At 41.3% G+C, this 21,389-nt stretch overlaps 2 long non-coding RNA genes across 3 annotated transcripts; both read left to right on the forward strand.

Moving 5' to 3' along the window:
• Positions 1–3,279: 3,279 nt before the first annotated feature.
• Positions 3,280–5,342, forward strand: LOC127295129 (uncharacterized). Its single transcript, XR_007847557.2, has 4 exons — positions 3,280–3,571; positions 3,661–3,757; positions 4,883–4,958; positions 5,125–5,342. It is a non-coding gene; the product is annotated as an uncharacterized lncRNA (long non-coding RNA).
• A 6,602-nt stretch (positions 5,343–11,944) lies between these two features.
• Positions 11,945–14,009, forward strand: LOC139829925 (uncharacterized). 2 transcript variants are annotated; one of them, XR_011756667.1, is made up of 5 exons: positions 11,945–12,237; positions 12,327–12,423; positions 12,630–12,665; positions 13,550–13,625; positions 13,792–14,009. It is a non-coding gene; the product is annotated as an uncharacterized lncRNA (long non-coding RNA). The 2 variants fall into 2 exon arrangements; XR_011756668.1 differs by lacking the exon at positions 12,630–12,665.
• The last annotated feature ends 7,380 nt before the right edge of the window (positions 14,010–21,389 follow it).

The following is a 21,389-nucleotide window of genomic DNA, read 5'->3' on the forward strand; positions in this document are numbered from 1 at the left end:
CATGCTGAAGTTTATTTGAATCTATTCAAATGTTTCAAACTTCTTCCTTATCGAATAAATATATCCTTATATACACTCAATTCATTGTTGGAATTTTTCATGAAGAAGAAGAATCTCCCGCACACAACTATGCCAAATGAACCACATACATCATCATGTATGTTTCCACTAAGTTAGTTGCCCGTTCAACTCTTGGCCTATGAACGATATTTCAGTCATTCTCTTTAGAATAGATTTGCAAGCGCCAAATGATTCAAAAATCAAATGACTCCAAAAATCCATTTGCATGGAGTTCCTTCATGCGTTTCTTTCTAACATGACCTAAATGGCGGTTCCACTAGTAAGTGGAATTCACATCATTTGCCTTATGGCATTTTAGCGTCAGTGTTATGCATGTGTGCTTCACCATAAAGATTTATAACAACTTATCCATCGTACATGGAATACTGTCATAATTTGAACAACTCATTGTTTTCATTTGACCAGAACAAAATAACAATTATAAAGTTCTTTATTATAAATATGAAGGACTAGGTAGAATGCCAACGACGAACACAATAACACTTTATTTTGTTCCAGACGTGCATTCCTACCATATTCCTTGTCAATCACCTATGCCATTGTATTCTTGTATTGCGTTGTTTTGTATGACACCTCATACCAACCAATATGATACAAATACCCAAGAATTTTATTGTGTGACCAAACAAGGAATACATTCATAACATGTATATCATCTATATACACCTGAGCTAGACTTTCTAGTCTTTTCTTTCTTTGTACCAAAATCTTTTGTAGCTTCTCTTTTAGCTTTCCTCATTTTCAGAAAACACTTCACCTTCAATAACTTCTAGGTTCATTGGTCAAATACAAATAACTTTGAGGTTCTTACTTTGAAGTTGATCATCTCATGACAAGTGTTTCAAATTTAACTATTAGTAATTTTTTAATGTGATGAACAATTTCACTCATAATTTTATCCATCAAATCATGATGACTTTCTGAGACCATGTCTGTACATGCTAGGCTCGTAAAGTTTAACCTCAGTATTCGCATGTGCAAACCTGGCTTGCAACCGTTGTATGCACACGTAGAATCTATAACACCTGATCATCACGTGATGCTTCGAAATGATGTGTATTAGCAACGGTGCATACTAAGGATGACTACTTCATGGATATGCGAATATCGTTGGTGTCCAACTAGTTGGAGGATCGGGACGCCTAGCGTCTTCAACCTTCATAAATTTCCATAAAACTTATGAGTTTATGTCTCACTAAATTATATTCAATCATCTTGCACTAAGTGTGGGGACCCGATCTGTAACGCCCCACTTTTGCAAACTTGTTTAGTTGTCCTTATTGCAAAAATTAGGGGGAACAAAAACTTTTTCTATAGACTAATTAAGATGAATTGCCTTGATCTGTTTGTTATGATGAATTGCCTAGATCTGTTGGTAGATGTATTGTCTTGATTTCTTGTTGAGTTTTGTCTTGAGCCACCTCTTAGAACAACACCTCTAGTGGTTAAACCAGCAACTCACCAAATAAAACACATGTGTGACTTAGGAAAAATTGTTTTCCTTTTTGGTACATCAAACTCTTCTTCTGATGGCAACATGAGTGTGCCATCTTGACGTTTCCCTTTGTGGTACAAGATAGCTCAATCATCCTTAGTTCAAAACTTGGGATCATCTACCCCTAGCTACATCCTTCTCTTATACCCACTCATCATGGTTGGTTTTGAGGCCATGTCGACCATCTGTGTTGACAGGCTTAAAATGTCCAGACTTTGGCAATTGATCCTTAAGCACTCACAACTGTTATTGTTGACTTCAATGCCTGGATCTCATCTATGCAACACCCTCTTCAACCTCCACGTCTTGCATGTCTCAATCAATCCTTGCAGCACCTATTTTCCACTTGATCTTATACCCTATCCAGTGTTTCAGCACTAGATCACTTCTTCCTCTTTTACCTCTTGTTTTTATTCTAATCCAAGTTTAATCTTCACAAAACCAAGAGTGGGAGTGATGGGTACATTCTGTAGCCACCATCTACACTTGAGAAAACTCCTCCCCAAATTAGTTTTCTCTCTCAAAAATCCTATTGATTTCCCTTCTCTAGTTTTGATCACAAAACTACTTCTAGTTTTACTAAAACTTTTCAAGATATTTCTTCAAGGAAAATAAGGAACTGAAATGGGTTTTGTTTTCTCATCCCATTTCTACCTAGTACTGATTTCTAAAACAATTATTTTCTATCTTGCCTTTTTTTTTTAAAGGCTTGTTTATGGTACCTATACCATTTCTTGTTCGCTTTAAATTTGAGAAAACTCTACTTCACTTGAGAAAGTAAGTAGAACATTTTGAACTCCTATGTTCCAACTAGTTCTCTCAACATTTTCAAATTCCATTCCACTTGAGTTCATTCCCAATTGTCCCTAGACAATTGAGGTATTTCAAATACTTTTCAAACAAGTTCTATTTCAAAGGACAACTCTTGCACATCTTGTGTACATCTCTGATCTACCTCATTATGTTCCTTCATCCTCCAATTCTTGATCAAATGGATGATCAGTTGATACTTTCAAAGCACTTCCAATTGACCTCTCATTTGTAGAGTACTTCATATTCTCTTCCATCATCACCTTGATCTCATAAATTGATGATTTATGTCAATATATTCATCCTTGTGAGTATATGGATACTTCACTCACCTTCTCTCTTAACCTTGCTCTATCATTGACTAAACCACCATCACCATCCCATCTACCTTGGCATGCTCATGCATTGTTGCATGTGGCCAACCCCAATCCTTCAATTTTGAATTCAAATAAAAACTTTTATTCATCAACTATACCTTGGGAACCATCTTCATCATAAGTTGGTCTCAACCAAAGTGGTGGAGATTATTCTCATGGCACATGTCACCTTCATACTCCTTTTTATCTATATGTATCTACTCCTATTTTTATCATTATCAAAGTCACTCATTGACATTATCTTCTCAACATCATGCCTTGATCTATTCACATGAATGTTGTGCATCTCTCTCACATTTCTCACTTGCTCATGACAAGAAAGGAGCCGGCCATGACTTGAAATTCGGCCAGCCCCTCCTCTTCATTTCCTTCTCTTGCAAGCCTTGCCTCCCAACTACCCCAACAAATAAATGGGCAGTCACCCACCTTGGCCAATCAAATAAGGGGCTGCCATCACTCCCTCCCTCTATAAAAACCCCTCCTTGGCCGGCCACCTCCCCCTTTGCTCTCATTTTTGCTCTCTCCACTCACACCCACTCCCTCCCCTCCTTCTCCCACGAGCTGCTGCTCCTCCTTGCATGCATGGCCGGCCATGGCCATGGAAAGCACTCCAAGATGCAGCTCCCTCCTCCCTCAAGCTTCCCCTCACCATGAGAGCTTCCCTCTCACTCTCTTCTCCCCTAATCCTTGATGAATCCAGCTCTATTTCTCCTTTCTCCTCTCACAAGATTGGATCTTGATGCAGGTGCATGTTGGTCCAAGCATGGAGAAGGTTGAGCTATCCTCAGATCTGAAGTTCTAGAGCAAAGTTCGTCCAAATCCCTGCAGTAATTTCTGTTATCTTGCTGTTTCAGATTCTGGTACGATTTTGTAAAATCCGTCAAAACTCGTGTGCAGATCCAAATCGAGTGATTCAAAGTTCCACAGATAGGTATTGAAAAGATCTACAACTCGGCGTTTGTCTCATCCTCAAATTCGTTATGGATTTTGCATGGTAAATAAAGTTATGTAAACATGCAGAATCACTGTTTGTTAGATTTCTTCCGTTTTACAAAACCTTTTTGAGCAAACTCAACTGTGGGTGAAAGCCCTCTTTAGTACCTTCATTTTGGCGTTGGTTTAACTTCAAATGACCTCCTGAAATTGAAATGGTTCACATATCAAAATCTGGTCAGATCTGACTTTGTCGAATTAAAACAGGAGCTTGGAAACGAATTTTGGAATGAAACCAATTGGGTAAGAACCAACTATTTAATACCTTTCAGATGCATCTGACCTCATATTTTTATGATTTATGTACGATTTGTGGTGAATTAAACTTGTTCTGTGTGTTCTGCAGACATGGCTGTTAGCTTTTAAATCACCAAAAATCCATATTTGAACCTAATGGAGTGATTCCAATTCTGTAGGATTACTGAATGTTTTCTTAATCATCTCAAACAAGTTTCAAACCTTTATCTGTTCTGCAACTCCATAGTTAAAGCAAATGGTGAAAACATGCAGTAACCTTGTCAATCCATTTGTGAGAGTTTCAGAAACAATTTGAACCCAAATCCAATTGTGTATGCATCTATGTTTAATTACCTTTCCAATGCCAGTGGCCTCATATTTTAAGGATTTTTCTACGATTTATGGCTTACAGATCTTGTTTTCTGTACAGTCGGATTCAAAGAAATTCCTAAAATTGTAGGTTTACTATTTTTGGGTGATTCCAATTGGGTTAGTCTTGTATTAGTACTGGCTATCTAGGAAAAATATTATTAGTCTCTGTTCATACATATTTGTTGCTGTTAGTAATGTTTATGTGTGACATGCATTGTTGAAGCAAAACTTTTCGGTTTATTTAAAACCCTTGACCAACTCTTTTTAGTAGAGATGGGCAACCTTTGTTTTATGCTTGCAAAACAAAACCTCTGCAACCTAACATTAGCTCTTTTGTTTTGCTTAAGATTTCAAATGATGTGGTATATGGTTTGCTTCCTATTTTTGTATAGTGTTAAGTGAGCAAATTAAATTAGGAAAACTGGTTTCTACTTTTCCAAAAATGTTTGAAATTATGTTGTGAATGTTTGTGATGTCAAACTAATACTCTTGTTCTCTTCATGATGTTATCTACCAGGGGATAATTGGTTTATACCATGGTGATAACCGAGAGAGGCAATTGCTAAGTTGTGATGCACTCATGCCTCTACTAGGTAAATAAATGGGGTTTTCCAAATTAAAACTCTTAAATTTGTTTTGTGGTATCTATAAGTCCTTAGTATTTTATACCTTGGCTGCATGATTAGTTGTTGATTGTTGAATGTTGTCTTGTTGATGCAATGTGATTGATTGTGTTCCTTTTATATTTTCCGGCGATAGATGCGAACAATTCCGGAGAAGAAGAAGAAGTGGAATCGGACGAGGATTTTATTTATATATGTTGTTGGAATTCTTATATTGATGGAGTTGAAGAAGTATAGGGACAAATAAGCCAAGGCAAGCCATCTTTGAACTCTGAATGATGTGGTGTTGGATGTCAATTGTTGATGTCCCTAAGCATCTTATCCCTTATGTGATGATCTCTCTATGTTGGTCTATGTATGGTTGTAATAGGAGTAGTTCTTCGTGGTGGTTTTTCATCTTGATTCACACGTTGGAGGGATGCATGGTGTCACTACCGTGCTACTCCCTTGGGTCTTTAAGAGTGCTCAACATAAGCATATATTGTTCCAAATTGGAGTTTTACACCACACCCCCACTTTGTTGAGTATAGAGTTATCAAAGTCATGATGCTTGGTGTAATTCTCACATTGAGAGAACTATGCCGTGTACCCTCTTGATTGTTGAATGGGTAATACACCTACACCACCCAAGTTGTAAAGTAGTACCACCAATCTGAAAGTTTGATCCACCCTATGTTATCTTCTTACATGCTTACCTTAAGCAAGTAGGATTCTCTTTATGCCACTCACATATGCTCTCATGGCATGATGACCTTCATCTCGGCCATGGTATTATAGTAGTTCCTTCTCATGAAACTATAGGTTGGGAACCCCTCAAGGTTTACCTTGTTGTAAATGTTTATGAAAACCTTGGGTGAGTTAACCCAAGTGTATGGTTTATGAAAGCAAAGGATCTTGATAAAGATGTTTGGGAAATTGGTGTATGAAGGTTGGTTGAACAACCGAGGTGTTGTGGGAAAAAGAAATGGTTTCTAAAAAGGAGCACTGCGTATAAGTGTACACCAGCCCAACTTTATTCGCGCAACCACATTATCCAATATGGGCACGGGCTTAGTCCGTAGTCTGTTGAAATTGGCATGAGCACCCTTCACAACTTTCTAGGGAGGGTCACGATGACCTCCGACGCCGGGTTTCGCTCTGAAGGAGGCAATACACTGTAGTTGTCTATAGCCGGACGATTACTGAGGGTCTTCTGTCGTGGCGCCGGAGATACGATCAAAAGGAGGTATGCTGCCGGGGTGCCGGGAAGGGGTAAGCCCGCAGGGAAGGACTTGTGCCAAGGGAGACGGGCGAAAGACTATGACTGGTTATCCGAGACTCGCATACTTTCGTATGACTATCCGGGGATGATCCCGGTGGATTTATCAGTTCTTGTGGGGAAAATGCGCAAACTCTGCAGAGTTAAATCTATTCGAATAGCCGCGTCCGCGGTCATGGACGGGTTGCAAAGGTCTACCTTTACCGGGGCTTGAGTTTTGTTTTGATAAATGCTTTGCAAAGAAAGTGTTGTGTTGGATGTACCGGAAGGGTACGGAAAAAGGGTGTGTGTCGCCCATATAGAGATGGTCGTGGAAAAATAAGACCAAGTGGGGAACTCTTTCCTAAATGTTTCTTGAAGAGGAACTCTTCTTTAATGAAGATATAGAGATGTCATAAGTATCTTTTGAAGTATCTTCTTCAATAAAGATATAGATATGTCATAGAACTTCCTAAGCGTTCCCATCAATTGAGATGGCGGCATGCTACCTTTCCTCCTAGAAGGTTAGCTAGTTGTCCCTAAAACACCATAGTGTCTGCATCACTTGAGATGCCGGCATGCTATATCCACAAGAGAAACTGACGCTCTTGTGCATGCTATATCCACGAGAGAAACTATGTCTCTTCCACATGCTTTATCCACAAGAGAAACTGATTCTCTTTCCCCTGCTATTTCCACTAGTGAAATTAGCTCTTCCCTCTTGTCATCGTAGATTAGCACTTGTTATCTTGCACTCTTGCAAAGTACCTTTCTTGATGGTTTGCGAGTACAATTCCAAATGTACTCACGGCTTTCTCCCTGGCTATTTACTTGGCCAGACTTGGAGGAACACGACGGATGAAGAAGGAGTTGGCGACGTCTATGCGAGCTAGGAACGTCTTCCCAGTCAGTTGCCTGTAGGGTTATGGCAGATGACTTGGGTACTGTGCTGCTGAAGTGATGATGCTACTCCGATGCTTAGTTAGGCCCTTCGAGACTATTATGTAAAGAATGGTCATGTGACCTCATTGTAATTTTCTTATTCCGCTTTGTTATGGATGGTGTAATTTGATATCAGTTCGGTTATGTGTTCACGACGCACTGATCATGGGAACATGAACTGTATACATAACAGGGAATTTCGGACAGCTAGTCCGGGGTCCCCACAGAGCTGGTATCAGAGCTATCCTGACTGTAGGAGACCTTAGTTAGCATGGACGTTAGTTAGGAAACAAGTACTTGGGAACAAATATTTATGAAACAAATTGTTTCTTTAGTCAGAAGTATAGCTTCTACTCCTCTTATTTATTCAAAGCTTCTAAATTCTTATCTCTCCGCTTTATAAAAAGGTTTGAAAATTCTTGCTCTACTGTCTAAACCACTTCAAAACTACATGTTGGACGATGTCCCCAACTCAGACCGGAGACTCGAAGTCGAATATGGATCAAACCTTTTGGAGTCTCGTGTATCTCAAACGACAGCTAGAAGATTGGAGGCCGACTTAGTGTGCCCACAAAGGGATAATTAGATCATGTCTTTGGATGTCACCAAAGTCTGTCAGGGAGCTGACCTTGTTCCTCCGTGGACTTGCACTTTTTGCAGTCGTCAGGGATCAAGTCCTCAGTTTCTTGACTAGTAATTTTTAGGCCAGCCACGAGAAGATATCGACTTCGAGAGCACCTCAACAGCTACCTCTTCAAAGACCTCATGTTTCCGGGATGTCGAGACAAGAAGTTCTACACAGTTTTCTCCTCCGCCTCAACATCAATGACTCAACACCCGGCCCCTTCACTACCAACTGCTACAAGTATCCAAGTTGAAGCTGATGCTGATGATATGAAGACGTCGACATATGTGACCAGCCCCAAACCAATAGGATGGATAGGACAAACTCAATCTCTTTGATTGAGATAAACCCGCGCATTAGAAATTTCTGGGTACTTAGAGTACCATGTCTGGTTTGATGATTGCTTGTAGTTCCCTAGTGTGCTGCCTTGAGTGTTTGTATCTGTTTGTTGTGTGCATGTATGTCTTGCTATTTAGACGTTCCCGCCCTTTTTAATTGTTTGAAATTTGTAAAACAGAAAGTAAAAATGGAAATCTGCCAGTGTACTGTTTTGCTAATAAAAATAGCTTTGTAGCTCCGATTGATGTGATTCCAATTGCACTAGAACCAGTATGAAATTATCTTTCAGATGCCACTGACCTTGTATTTTTAGGATTTTTGGGCGATTTGTAATAAATAAAACTTGATCACTGTTTCTGGTTAGTATTTTGAGTCTCAAAAATTGAAAAATAAATGTTTTTGAATGATTCCAATTGTGTTGATCTTGTTTTGTTACTGTGCATCTAGGAAAAATACCAGTAGCCTCTGTTAGTGGAATTTTGTCTCTGGTTATGGTTGTATGGGTCTCACATGCAATGATAGGATTAAAGTTTGCCTCGCCGATGTATTGCTAACTGCTAGTTAGTTGAGTAGATTAACGAAAGACTCTAACTCTAAACCCGTTAGCAGTTGTTTTTCAACCGTCAGGGAAACTAACTCAGACCCCTATCTACGCCGACTACTTTCAAGGTCCTCTGAAGCATCTCTACTACGCCAACAAAGCAAAAGTCAATACCTTCAAGATCCGCTGAAGCATCTCCACTTCATCAAGAAAGCAGAAGCCCCTGCCTTCAAGAGTGACTGCACCTCTACCAGAAGACTTACTAACTTGGTCTAACCTTGGTATATAATCGCGCTAACCTCGAGGATATCGTTTTGAAAACCACCCCCCTAACACACCGTCTAACTAGATGAGAGAACATTAGCGTCAAAGACAAGCTACATCACATGGTTCGTCTGGTACTCCTCAAGTGAAGCTCCTGAAGATACCTCAAGAACTCAAGACTAGGTGCAACTTACCCACTCACCAACTGGTATAAGTCAGCACCAACCTGCCAGCTGATGATTGTCTCCGACGACCTCTGTTGCTGTTTCATATGGATACCAACTAGGTGTTTCCTCAACTTACTAACTCACCGCGCATCCCATATGGTTTAGTTAACACGTGAGTGCCTCTTGAAGATGTGGTCTGCACGTCGCCCCGAAGATTCTACAACTGAATACGGAAGATCGACGACTTCTTCAGAAGCCCCAGATAGGACCACAAGGCAGAAGCTCTGAGTTTTTCTGAAAGCCCGATGAAAAATCTCAAGGGTGGAAGACTTCGTCTTCCACTAAAAAAATGGATCTAACCCTAACCTTTCTAAAACACCGTTGGAAACGTGGGATTGCACTAACCCCTCTTGAAGCCGTGGACTACACAACGCCCTCTGAAGATGTTCGACTCGAGACGGGAGATCAATGGCTTCTCCAAGGAGTGCCCAACAAGACCCGTGGCCGAAGCTTACAGTTTTTAACGCCCCCTCCCCGGTGAACAATTTTAAGGGTGGAAGACTTCGTCTTCCACTAAATTTAAGCTAACTCTAAAAAGTTTTCAACCCCGCTAAGGCACCATTGGAGTGCACTAAATTTTCTGAGTCGTGAGCTCCACTAGGGTCGTTAAGAAGCTACAGGTCTAACATCTGCAGGGATTAGTCAACCTCTTCATGAAGCTCGCCATCGGCAGGAATCCATCATGTCTGCTAGAAGATGAAGCAACGACATTCTCTACAATGGTGCATCTACAGAAGGATGGAGTCTAACTTTCGTTAAGCTTTACAACCCCTCTAGTTCTGCACTCAGTAATCTCGGGACGAGATTATTTTAAGGGTGGAAGGATCTGTAATGCCCCACTTTTGCAAACTTGTTTAGTTGTCCTTATTGCAAAAATTAGGGGGAACAAAAACTTTTTCTATAGACTAATTAAGATGAATTGCCTTGATCTGTTTGTTATGATGAATTACCTCGATCTGTTGGTAGATGTATTGTCTTGATTTCTTGTTGAGTTTTGTCTTGAGCCACCTCTTAGAACAACACCTCTAGTGGTTAAACCAGCAACTCACCAAATAAAACACATGTGTGACTTAGGAAAAATTGTTTTCCTTTTTGGTACATCAAACTCTTCTTCTGATGGCAACATGAGTGTGCCATCTTGACGTTTCCCTTTGTGGTACAAGATAGCTCAATCATCCTTAGTTCAAAACTTGGGATCATCTACCCCTAGCTACATCCTTCTCTTATACCCACTCATCATGGTTGGTTTTGAGGCCATGTCGACCATCTGTGTTGACAGGCTTAAAATGTCCAGACTTTGGCAATTGATCCTTAAGCACTCACAACTGTTATTGTTGACTTCAATGCCTGGATCTCATCTATGCAACACCCTCTTCAACCTCCACATCTTGCATGTCTCAGTCAATCCTTGCAGCACCTATTTTCCACTTGATCTTATACCCTATCCAGTGTTTCAGCACTAGATCACTTCTTCCTCTTTTACCTCTTGTTTTTATTCTAATCCAAGTTTAATCTTCACAAAACCAAGAGTGGGAGTGATGGGTACATTCTGTAGCCACCATCTACACTTGAGAAAACTCCTCCCCAAATTAGTTTTCTCTCTCAAAAATCCTATTGATTTCCCTTCTCTAGTTTTGATCACAAAACTACTTCTAGTTTTACTAAAACTTTTCAAGATATTTCTTCAAGGAAAACAAGGAACTGAAATGGGTTTTGTTTTCTCATCCCATTTCTACCTAGTACTGATTTCTAAAACAATTATTTTCTATCTTGCCTTTTTTTTAAGGCTTGTTTATGGTACCTATACCATTTCTTGTTCGCTTTAAATTTGAGAAAACTCTACTTCACTTGAGAAAGTAAGTAGAACATTTTGAACTCCTATGTTCCAACTAGTTCTCTCAACATTTTCAAATTCCATTCCACTTGAGTTCATTCCCAATTGTCCCTAGACAATTGAGGTATTTCAAATACTTTTCAAACAAGTTCTATTTCAAAGGACAACTCTTGCACATCTTGTGTACATCTCTGATCTACCCCATTATGTTCCTTCATCCTCCAATTCTTGATCAAATGGATGATCATTTGATACTTTCAAAGCACTTCCAATTGACCTCTCATTTGTAGAGTACTTCATATTCTCTTCCATCATCACCTTGATCTCATAAATTGATGATTTATGTCAATATATTCATCCTTGTGAGTATATGGATACTTCACTCACCTTCTCTCTTAACCTTGCTCTATCATTGACTAAACCACCATCACCATCCCATCTACCTTGGCATGCTCATGCATTGTTGCATGTGGCCAACCCCAATCCTTCAATTTTGAATTCAAATAAAAACTTTTATTCATCAACTATACCTTGGGAACCATCTTCATCATAAGTTGGTCTCAACCAAAGTGGTGGAGATTATTCTCATGGCACATGTCACCTTCATACTCCTTTTTATCTATATGTATCTACTCCTATTTTTATCATTATCAAAGTCACTCATTGACATTATCTTCTCAACATCATGCCTTGATCTATTCACATGAATGTTGTGCATCTCTCTCACATTTCTCACTTGCTCATGACAAGAAAGGAGCCGGCCATGACTTGAAATTCGGCCAGCCCCTCCTCTTCATTTCCTTCTCTTGCAAGCCTTGCCTCCCAACTACCCCAACAAATAAATGGGCAGTCGCCCACCTTGGCCAATCAAATAAGGGGCTGCCATCACTCCCTCCCTCTATAAAACCCCCTCCTTGGCCGGCCACCTCCCCCTTTGCTCTCATTTTTGCTCTCTCCACTCACACCCACTCCCTCCCCTCCTTCTCCCACGAGCTGCTCCTCCTCCTTGCTTGCATGGCCGGCCATGGCCATGGAAAGCACTCCAAGATGCAGCTCCCTCCTCCCTCAAGCTTCCCCTCACCATGAGAGCTTCCCTCTCACTCTCTTCTCCCCTAATCCTTGATGAATCCAGCTCTATTTCTCCTTTCTCCTCTCACAAGATTGGATCTTAATGCAGGTGCATGTTGGTCCAAGCATGGAGAAGGTTGAGCTATCCTCAGATCTGAAGTTCTAGAGCAAAGTTCGTCCAAATCCCTGCAGTAATTTCTGTTATCTTGCTGTTTCAGATTCTGGTACGATTTTGTAAAATCCGTCAAAACTCGTGTGCAGATCCAAATCGAGTGATTCAAAGTTCCACAGATAGGTATTGAAAAGATCTACAACTCGGCGTTTGTCTCATCCTCAAATTCGTTACGGATTTTGCATGGTAAATAAAGTTCTGTAAACATGCAGAATCAATGTTTGTTAGATTTCTTCCGTTTTACAAAACCTTTTTGAGCAAACTCAACTGTGGGTGAAAGCCCTCTTTAGTACCTTCATTTTGGCGTTGGTTTAACTTCAAATGACCTCCTGAAATTGAAATGGTTCACATATCACGATCTGGTCAGATCTGACTTTGTCGAATTAAAACAGGAGCTTGGAAACGAATTTTGGAATGAAACCAATTGGGTAAGAACCACCTATTTAATACCTTTCAGATGCATCAGACCTCAGATTTTTATGATTTACGTACGATTTGTGGTGAATTAAACTTGTTCTGTGTGTTCTGCAGACATGGCTGTTAGCTTTTAAATCACCAAAAAATCCATATTTGAACCTAATGGCGTGATTCCAATTCTGTAGGATTACTGAATGTTTTCTTAATCATCTCAAACAAGTTTCAAACCTTTATCTGTTCTGCAACTCCATAGTTAAAGCAAATGGTGAAAACATGCAGTAACCTTGTCAATCCATTTGTGAGAGTTTCAGAAACAATTTGAACCCAAATCCAATTGTGTATGCATCTATGTTTAATTATCTTTCAAATGCCAGTGGCCTCATATTTTTAGGATTTTTCTACGATTTATGGCTTACAGATCTTGTTTTCTGTACAGTCAGATTCAAAGAAATTCCTAAAATTGTAGGTTTACTATTTTTGGGTGATTCCAATTGGGTTAGTCTTGTATTAGTACTGGCTATCTAGGAAAAATATTATTAGTCTCTGTTCATACATATTTGTTGCTGTTAGTAATGTTTATGTGTGACATGCATTGTTGAAGCAAAACTTTTTGGTTTATTTAAAACCCTTGACCAACTCTTTTTAGTAGAGATGGGCAACCTTTGTTTTATGCTTGCAAAACAAAACCTCTGCAACCTAACATTAGCTCTTTTGTTTTGCTTAAGATTTCAAATGATGTGGTATATGGTTTGCTTCCTATTTTTGTATAGTGTTAAGTGAGCAAATTAAATTAGGAAAACTGATTTCTACTTTTCCAAAAATGTTTGAAATTATGTTGTGAATGTTTGTGATGTCAAACTAATACTCTTGTCCTCTTCATGATGTTATCTACCAGGGGATAATTGGTTTATACCATGGTGATAACCGAGAGAGGCAATTGCTAAGTTGTGATGCACTCATGCCTCTACTAGGTAAATAAATGGGGTTTTCCAAATTAAAACTCTTAAATTTGTTTTGTGGTATCTGTAAGTCCTTAGTATGTTATACCTTGGCTGCATGATTAGTTGTTGATTGTTGAATGTTGTCTTGTTGATGCAATGTGATTGATTGTGTTCCTTTTATATTTTCCGGTGATAGATGCGAACAATTCCGGAGAAGAAGAAGAAGTGGAATCGGATGAGGATTTTATTTATATATTTTGTTGGAATTCTTATATTGATGGAGTTGAAGAAGTACAGGGACAAATAAGCCAAGGCAAGCCATCTTTGAACTCTGAATGATGTGGTGTTGGATGTCAATTGTTGATGTCCCTAAGCATCTTATCCCTTATGTGATGATCTCTCTATGTTGGTCTATGTATGGTTGTAATAGGAGTAGTTCTTCGTGGTGGTTTTTCATCTTGGTTCACACGTTGGAGGGATGCATGGTGTCACTACCGTGCTACTCCCTTGGGTCTTTAAGAGTGCTCAACATGAGCATATATTGTTCCAAATTGGAGTTTTACACCACACCCCCACTTTGTTGAGTATAGAGATATCAAAGTCATGATGCTTGGTGTAATTCTCACATTGAGAGAACTATGTCGTGTACCCTCTTGATTGTTGAATGGGTAATACACCTACACCACCCAAGTTGTAAAGTAGTACCACCAATCTGAAAGTTTGATCCACCCTATGTTATCTTCTTACATGCTTACCTTAAGCAAGTAGGATTCTCTTTATGCCACTCACATATGCTCTCCTGGCATGATGACCTTCATCTCGGCCATGGTATTATAGTAGTTCCTTCTCATGAAACTATAGGTTGGGAACCCCTCAAGGTTTACCTTGTTGTAAATGTTTATGAAAACCTTGGGTGAGTTAACCCAAGTGTATGGTTTATGAAAGCAAAGGATCTTGATAAAGATGTTTGGAAAATTGGTGTATGAAGGTTGGTTGAACAACCGAGGTGTTGTGGGAAAAAGAAATGGTTTCTAAAAAGGAGCACTGCGTATAAGTGTACATCAGCCCAACTTTATTCGCGCAACCACATTATCCAATATGGGCACGGGCTTAGTCCGTAGTCTGTTGAAATTGGCATGAGCACCCTTCACAACTTTCTAGGGAGGGTCACGATGACCTCCGACGCCGGGTTGCGCTCTGAAGGAGGCAATACACTGTAGTTGTCTATAGCCGGACGATTACTGAGGGTCTTCTGTCGTGGCGCCGGAGATACGCTCAAAAGGAGGTATGCTGCTGGGGTGCCGGGAAGGGGTAAGCCCGCAGGGAAGGACTTGTGCCAAGGGAGACGGGCGAAAGACTATGACTGGTTATCCGAGACTCGCATACTTTCGTATGACTATCCGGGGATGATCCCGGCGGATTTATCAGTTCTCGTGGGGAAAGTGCGCAAACTCTGCAGAGTTAAATCTATTTGAATAGCCACGTCCGCGGTCATGGACGGGTTGCAAAGGTCTACCTTTACCGGGGCTTGAGTTTTGTTTTGATAAATGCTTTGCAAAGAAAGTATTGTGTTGGATGTACCGGAAGGGTACGGAAAAAGGGTGTGTGTCGCCCATATAGAGATGGTCGTGGAAAAATAAGACCAAGTGGGGAACTCTTTCCTAAATGTTTCTTGAAGAGGAACTCTTCTTTAATGAAGATATAGAAATGTCATAAGTATCTTTTGAAGTATCTTCTTCAATAAAGATATAGATATGTCATAGAACTTCCTAAGCGTTCCCATCAATTGAGATGGCGGCATGCTACCTTTCCTCCTAGAAGGTTAGCTAGTTGTCCCTAAAACACCATAGTGTCTGCATCACTTGAGATGCCGGCATGCTATATCCACAAGAGAAACTGACGCTCTTTTGCATGCTATATCCACGAGAGAAACTATGTCTCTTCCACATGCTTTATCCACAAGAGAAACTGATTCTCTTTCCCCTGCTATTTCCACTAGTGAAATTAGCTCTTCCCTCTTGTCATCGTAGATTAGCACTTGTTATCTTGCACTCTTGCAAAGTACCTTTCTTGATGGTTTGCGAGTACAATTCCAAATGTACTCACGGCTTTGTCCCTGGCTATTTACTTGGCCAGACTTGGAGGAACACGACGGATGAAGAAGGAGTTGGCGACGTCTATGCGAGCTAGGAACGTCTTCCCAATCAGTTGCCTGTAGGGTTATGGCAGATGACTTGGGTACTGCGCTGCTGAAGTGATGATGCTACTCTGATGCTTAGTTAGGCCCTTCGAGACTATTATGTAAAGAATGGTCATGTGACCTCATTGTAATTTTCTTATTCCGCTTTGTAATGGATGGTGTAATTTGATATCAGTTCGGTTATGTGTTCACGACGCACTGATCATAGGAACGTGAACTGTATACATAACAGGGAATTTCGGACAGCTAGTTCGGGGTCCCCACAGAGCTGTTCCCCCTAATTTTTGCAATAAGGACAACTTAACAAGTTTGCAAAAGTGGGGCGTTACACTAAGGTCTTAGATATCACATATATCTCACACCATCTATTTCTGAAAACTAACTTTTCAGCCCCTTACTTTTCAAACGGATTTGAACTTCAAGTTTTACGGAGACAAGATGATTTTAGGTACTAATTGAAACCATTGCTCTTTTGAATCCGCAATGTGAGGTTTACCAAAAGTTCTCAATAGGACTTAATTATTTCTTGATTCTTTAACAATACGGTACCAGTCCGTAAAAACTTGTCAGATTTAACAGTGTTTCTATCTCAATTACAAGACTAGCGCATGGTAGATAACGGATGCCAATTCTACAAATTTAATTCAAAATACTATTAAGACTATGTTCACGATAATTAGTTCAAGTTTTAATCTAATTACTAATGAACTCCCACTTAATACAACATCCCTCATAGTTGTTTAGTGGCACATGATCCATCGTCACTACACCAAATCCGATCATCACGTGAGATGATGTAGCTTTAATGGTGAACATCAACATGTTGATCATATCATCCATATGACTCGTGTTCAACCTTTTGGTTTCCTGTGTTCCGAGGCCATATCTGTACATGCTAGGCTCGTCAAGCAAACCCAAGTATTTCCGCGTGTGCAACATGGCTTACACCCGTTGTATGTGAACGTAGAATCTATCACATTCGATCATCACGAGATGCTTCAAAACGATGAACTTTAGCAATGGTGCATACGAGGGGAGAACACTTTATTATCTTGATATTAATGTGAGGGATCATCTTATAATGCTACCGTCATGATCTAAAGCAAGATAAGATGCATAAAGGATTGACATCACATGCAATGCATAATATGTGATATGATATGGCCTTTCTTCTTGTGCTTTGGATCTCCATCTCCAAAGCACACGAGCATGATCTCCATCATCACCAGCATTGCACCAAGGTCCATGGCACCGCTTCATGGTTGTCCATCACTTATAGCTACTATAACAACTACTTGAAATAAAGCTATCACATGATGAATAGACACGCAGGTCTTAACAAATTTAAAGACAACCATTAGGCTCCTGCCGGTTGCCATAATATAATAATGAACATATCATACATAAAATATAATCATCATCACATCATGGCCATATCACATCACCAAACCCTGCAAAAACAAGTTAGACGCCTCTAATTTGGTTTGCATATTTTACGTGGTTTACGGTTTTTGAGTAAGATCGAATCTACCTACGAACATGAACCACAACGGTGATACTAATGTTGTCAATTGAAAGAGTAAATTGAATCTTAACTATGGTGAGAGAGACAGACACCCGCAAAGCCACTTATGCAATACAAGTTGCATGTCAAGCGTGGAGCAAGTATCATGAGACGCGGTCATGTAAAGTTAGCCCGGGCCACTTCATCCCATCATCCCGCAAGTTGCAAAGTACACATAACTAAAGACAACAAAAAATATCAACGCCCGCAAATCCATTGTGTTCTACTCGTGCAACAGATCTATGCATAGACACGACTCTGATACCACTGATGGGTTTGTTGAATGGAAAACAAAAAAATTCTACCGTGAAGATTAACAAAATACAAGATCCAATCTAGGAAGAAGCAAGATATAATTTATCAAGATCTAAGCAACGAGATGTATGAGAGTCTAACCCTTGAAGATCCAAAGCCTTACGAGATCAGATATCGTTGTTGATGTAGTCGATCGTCCCGTGCTGCAATCCGGCAGCACTTTCTTACTCGGTCGTGCGTACGGTGTCAATGATGTCCATCCTCTCCCCGTTCCAGAGGGCAGCGGAGGTGTGGTAGCTCCCCTCGGAATCCCAGCAGCATGACGGCGTGGTGGTGGTGGTGGTGGAAGATGGAAATTTGAAAGCTGAGACAAAGCCCGCTAAATTCGCTGGTGATGAATGTCTAGCTTGCCGTTGCTGCCAAGAATTCTGAAAACTGTTGGAGTGATTCTAGGAGAGTACCTGAGCATATGATGGCTTGAGTATGGCATTAAATGGCAAATTGGAATCATCAATAGGATTAGAAACCACCGTACTTCCTTTTGGAAACTGTTCGAAGAAATAGCATTGGTGGCTTTGCAAACAGAATGGTCAACGGTGCTTAATCTGTTGAACACTGAGATACTAGCATTTTTTTTATTTTGCACCAAATGCCAATCAGCTTCTTGCTCCTTGTAAAACATTCTTTCTTCAAATTGCCAGTTTGGGCCACCATGTCCCCAAAGATTAATGAAGAATTCAAAATTCTTGTCAGAAAATTTCCCAAGATTGTGTATGTCAAAACCAACAGCACTTGAAGCAACTGAAAACTTGAAGCCTCTATCTCTGAGATGTTGCACTTTGAATAAGGAAGCTATGCCACCAAAGGAAGCTTGCAGACACATAGCCACAGTGTGAATGTCCAGTATGAAAATAGCTCTGCCAAACGAGATAACTAGAAACAAAGGATTTCTTCTTGAATAAGGTTGATAACAAACATGATGACCAAATTTTTCCATGCAGGCAGAGGCAAACATCTTTCCCTTATAAAAATCTAGAGCAAAAGAATCTTGAATTTTCTCAGGAGATACAGAAGGTAACACATTAACTAACTGAGAATTATCCAGGGTTGTGGTTGGAAGTATTATTTTGATACCTTGATCAATGGAATCAGAGACAATACGTTCTCTAACCAGGACTGTGAAGTTTTTGAGATCCAAGAACTGCCTTGTTTTGATCCTTTCATCAATAAGAAGAAACCTTAAATCTAACACTTGCTCTTTGGAATCAAGCAGAACAATCCTCTTTGCATGAGGTTTCAGGATGAGAAAAGCCAGTCTACCCAAAGGGGCTTTGAATCATTCAAATTTTGAGAATGATCAATAGGGAAAAAAGAAACGCTCCATCTAACTGGAGGTGCCTCAGGAAAAGAAGAAAACCCAGGTGGTGACAGCAGACAGGAATGAACATCAACTTCATGAGAGGGAAACCTCACAGTAGAACCAACATAGAACTTTTCACCATCATGCGGATACTTTCCAACCAAAGGAGAGTCCTTGTGATTCACAAGAGCTAGCAATTTTTTTTGGCTAAAGAACTAGAAAACCAGGGGCGGGCTTACTCTTACCCGGACCATGTAAAACTTGAAAAGAGATCTTCCAACGACCAAGAGGAGGAGGAGGGGAGCCATGTGGTATCACCTTGTAGAGGAGAAGAAGCCGATGAAGATGATTGGAGCAGGCTTGGATGATCACTAGAGATCAGAGAGATTGCTGGCGATGAAGGTGGCTAAGGGTGGAGAGGTGGTGGAGGTGGGAGGAAAGCTATCGTCCTTGTTCCGAAGAAGATTCCTTGAAGAACAACACGAAGAGACGAAGAATACAAGGAAAGTTTAGAACTAGGGCCCTTTGTAACCTAGTCGTACCCGGACAGATCTCTCGAGACCTGGCTCCCTATATAAGGGCCAAGAGAGGGACTGTCGAGGACACACGCAATCTTAGCAATCTTAGCCATCATAAGTCTAGAGCTAGGTCCCTGCGGAACTTAGCCTCTCGACGAGATCACAGACGAAACCTTCGGCACCCCATTGTAACCCGATATTTTCATAATCAAGATCAGAAAGGCAGGACGTAAGGGTTTTACCTCATCGAGGGCCCCGAACCTGGGTAAATCGCTTTCGCTGCTTGTTTGATAACCGATGTCTCGTGTCAGCCTACTGGATTCCATCTACCCTAAGCCCCAAACGGAGGGCATTGCCGAGGAGTACCCTCGACAATTGGCGCCGTCTGTGGGAAACCTGTTGGCACAAGATTCGTCGTCGGTAGATCCAGCCATGTCATCGGCAGCTTCGTCAACGTTGTCGGCATCACCAAATTCGTGGAGTCCGATCCAATTCGATTCCTACGAGTTCACCCCGCACAGCGACTCTTCCCGTTCGACTTTCTCGGGCCTGCAAGGAAACATGGGCATGACGTTCGGGAGCGTCCATTGTACCGTCAACGCGGAGGGAGTTCTTCGGTTGCTGGAGCCGTCCGTCCCCACATCAGCAAGGAAACCGCCCCCGCCGGCCGCGGGATCGATCATGTCGTCGTCAATTGATCTTTTGGCTGGCTTGACAGACTCGACGAGTTCGTCTTCACCATCGACCCCTCGGTCGGTGTCTTCGATGTCGGTTGGATCCGATAACCCTGTATCATCGGATATGACCTCGTACTTCTGTCTAAACTGCGACACCAGGCACGGGTTGGGATCAAGTGACACACCGTTCATCTGCAGTGCCAGGTATTCATCTTGAGAGGACAATGTCGACATCGTTGTCAGGGCGACCACCTGGAAAACAGCGCGTCATCAAGTCTATGCTGCCAGTAACGCAGTAAACGCGGGGAATGGAGGAGGAGGAGGAGATCACACCCCTCGCTCCAGCAGACGACATAACTTTGAAAACAGTGCCAGTAACAACAACAACGATTACAACATCGCGGAGGAAGAATGGGAAGCGGCCCGGGCAGCCGTACTTAATAACACGCAGCTTCCCTCCGGAACTTCGGTTGGAACCCTCAATGCCTATCGCTCTATCTTGGAGAAAAATTGGGAGCGACTGTCGAACGAGCAGGCCACCCTCGAAAGACGTCTGTTAGCAGCAGATCAATCTAGTGAACGACAGAGGGGCTCATGAGGAAGCGCGTCTCGAAGTAGCCAAGGCGCAGGAAAGCATCGATCAAGGCTATCCCGACTTTCGGAGGATGATGCTAGAGAAATAACGTCAAACCTATCCAAGTCCTTCGTGACTACGGACACTGCGGGTATGTTAAGGCCAAAAACCGTTGAGGGAGCAACCGCCAACCTTGCAGCATACCTCATCAACCAACGACCCGAAGGTTCTATCGCTCAAGCTCATCGGGCGCTCTGGAAAGCCTTGCAATCCTGGGAGACAGTCTGGTTCCACGAAAGGAAAAATCCACGCTTCAAGCCAGCGGCTCGAAGCACCGTTCAAGGGATGCCCGAGACAAAATCACCCAGAGTAGAATCGACAAAGCCAGGCAATGGCGAGCCGCAAGGGAGGTGTACGATAGTGACGCCTCAGAAGAAAGCCAGAAGTACGATGGCGAGATGAGGGGAGCTGACTGTTTAAGTTACAAGATCCGCGAGACAATGCCGCCCAAAAGGTTCAAATCTACTCCTACTGATGCCGCTAAGTATGACGGACAGCAGGAGCCGAGGTCTTGGATAGATGATTATCTGAAGACTGTGATCCTACATAAAGGAAATCAGATAGCAGCAATGCAGTGCTTGCAACT

Source organism: Lolium perenne, chromosome 4 (assembly GCF_019359855.2).
Source record: "Lolium perenne isolate Kyuss_39 chromosome 4, Kyuss_2.0, whole genome shotgun sequence".
NCBI lineage: Eukaryota > Viridiplantae > Streptophyta > Magnoliopsida > Poales > Poaceae > Lolium > Lolium perenne.